The sequence below is a fragment of the Portunus trituberculatus genome, chromosome 47, assembly GCF_017591435.1.
Source record: "Portunus trituberculatus isolate SZX2019 chromosome 47, ASM1759143v1, whole genome shotgun sequence".
Classification (NCBI taxonomy): domain Eukaryota; kingdom Metazoa; phylum Arthropoda; class Malacostraca; order Decapoda; family Portunidae; genus Portunus; species Portunus trituberculatus.
Genome location: NC_059301.1, coordinates 2,232,913 through 2,235,977, shown reverse-complemented (window position 1 = coordinate 2,235,977; position 3,065 = coordinate 2,232,913).

The following is a 3,065-nucleotide window of genomic DNA, read 5'->3' as shown; positions in this document are numbered from 1 at the left end:
ATGTAAAGATCAATCCGAAGCTCTTCCCTCTTGTTCTGCGTTTCACAGCATCCCTGATGATGAATGGACCAAACAAATCTAGAGCAGTATGAAAAAATGGTGGCGTTGGTTTCATCCTCTCCTCCCTTATTGGTCCCATGTACTGCTTCTCCACTTTACCTTCAAGTTTTCTGCAAGTAACACATCTAGACTTTATGGACTTAATGATTTTGCGTGCCCTAGGTACCCAAAATTTTTCTTGTAGTTTACATAGAGTTGATTCGACGCCACCATGATCAGAGTTATGAAGATGGTTTATGTATAATCTGGTAAAATCATGATCAGCTGGCAGTAGCACGAATGTTTCTCTATTCCAGTTCATCTTTAACCAGTTTGCTATTCTTTGGCCCACTACAATAACACCATCCTTCGTTGTAGGACCGAGTCTCTTAAACGTGACTTCCCAGTTCGTCAGGTGCTTTTGACATACCAGTATCCAAAGGTTTTCAGCTTTTTTCAGATCATCTGAAGTGATTCTTCTTCCGATCCCTTTGAAAGACCTCATTTCCCCCACATTCATTATTCTGCAAGTCACTCTCAGCAGTTTCATGTAATCATTGTAATATCTTATATTTATTCCACATACTCCCTCGTGTGTTGTTTCACAAGACAGCGTGACACCTATTCTGTCTGTGAGTTGGGCTTCCTCCACGTGTTTGATTGGCCATTGAGACACTGGTAGAAGCATGAATTCAGTCCCCGTTGCCATGTGGACTCTCTTGTTAACTTGCTTGCGTTACATGGTCTTGTGGTCAGGTCGGCAAGGTTGTATGTTGTGCTGATCCACCACCATTCACTGGTATTGGATTTGTTTTGAATCTCCGATAGTCGAGTGGCCACAAATGTTTTAAATCCATAGGTTTCCTTTCGAATTTGTGACTGGACAATTGCAGAGTCCGTAATGTGATAGACAGTCTCGAATTCCCAGTTACATTCTCTTTCAATAGCCTCTCGCAGCCGCACTGCTAAGACTGCTCCACATAGCTCCAATCGTGGTATCGTGATTTGCCGGGTGGGTGCTATCCTGTTCTTGGCTGCGATCAATCTAGCCTCGTATCCTCCTCCTTCCAACTTCCATCTGACATAGGCACACGCGCTGTATGCCAGAGCGCTGCCGTCCGAAAACACAACAAGGATGGGCTTGCCTACTGCCTTCTCAGGTTTCATGCACCTCTGAAATCTAAGATGTTCAACATCAAATAAATTACAGAAAATGATTTCCATTGCTTTATATATTCCTGAGGAAGAGAATCATCCCAGCCAATGGATTTCAGGCCCTTCTTGGTATCTAGTGTCTTGTCATCACAAATCATTGCTCTCATCATCAACTTTGCCTTTAGTGTCACTGGCAGTAATAGTCCTAGAGGGTCATAGATGGATGAAATTTGACTCAATACCATCTGACGCGTCAGCCTCTCAGGAAAATTCCTCATACATTCTTCACGATCCATGTCAGGGTCACAGCGCATTCCTCTTTTCTTTGGAGAGAAATTGACTTTGATCTTGAAGAAAAATTCATCAAGTTTTGGGTTCTACTTTAGTCCCAGTATCTTTTCTTCATCAGAGTTAATTATATTTATATAGTCATGGCTGACATCACCACTGACAGTCCAGTGTTTGATGTGAAATCCACCCTCCTATAAAATGCACTCCGTGGCATTCATATCTTGGATTGCCTTGTCTTCGCTAGCACTCGAGAATGCTATATCATCAACGTATGAATTTCTAGATATTATTTCATTCACTCTTGGATACTCACTCGTATATAATTCCGCCGTCTTTCTCATGGCTATCATGGCGATGGCTCCACTGCATCTGTCTCCGAAGGTGACAGCGGTGAGGACGTAATGATCAGGTTCTTTCTCGGTATTCATGTCACGCCACACAAATCTGTGTGTGTGCTGTTCAAGTGTTTCCAATTTGATTGCATGATACATTTTTTAAACATCTCCCACCGACGCTACGCGTTCTTCTCTAAACCTGAGTAGTACTCCACACAAATTATTGATAACGTCTGGTCCTTTCGCCCACCAATCATTGAGACACTGTTCCATATATTTCGTTGATGCGTTGAAGACTATTCGAAGCGGGGTAGATGCCGAGTCTGGCTTCATTACTTCATGGTGAGGTTTATAATGAATTGGACCATTATATGAGTTTTCTGGCAACCTTTCTCTCTTTCATATCATCAATTTCATGTTGATATTTCTGTGTGTATTCAGTTCCTATGTTTCGAAGCCTGGCTTCCAGAGACTTCATTCTTGCGATGGCAGCATTTACATTGTTCTTTAGTTCCCGTGGGTCCTTTATCCATGGATAAGTTGATGTCCATTCCTTTCTTTCGGCGTTGTAGTTCAATCCATCCTCAATTAGTGCTGTCTCTCTCTCTTCTTTCATGCTGTGGTTTGATTGCGAGCAGTTTCGGCACAAGCATTTTGGACACTTAGGTTTACATTCTGTGAAAGTGCTTTCCAACGTGAAAAACTCCTCTAACTTTCCACCCAAGTCAAAATTATTTCCCATCAAGATGTGATGTGCAGGAATCTCAACAGCTACATGGTTAGTTCTCACTGTGACATGTCCGATTTTTCCTCTCTCGGACATGCGATTCTGCAGGCCTCTGACGCAATACCCGAAGAAATTTCTTAACAACTGTAAACTTCCACTAGTTTGCACTACTTCGGGAAGTAATTCACAGTGATCAATACCCATGAGAATATCTAAGTGCCCTTGTGGTCTCCTTATATCTTGGGAAGTAACTCCATTGAACTGAGAGGCTATATCCGACATATCTGGGTTGCTAATTGTAGTGGAAATCTCATCAATCCCAACAGCTGTTATTTTTACCTCGTTTCTATCCTTGTCATGCAGTGATAATGTGTATTCCTTAGTCAAGAAGGTTTCCTTGTCATTTTCCACCTTTATCATGCACATGGTGATATCTTTTCCTCGAACCCCGAGTTCACGAGCCTTTGCGTGTCTAATAAGTGTCATGTTAGATCCAGAGTCATATAAAACGGACACGG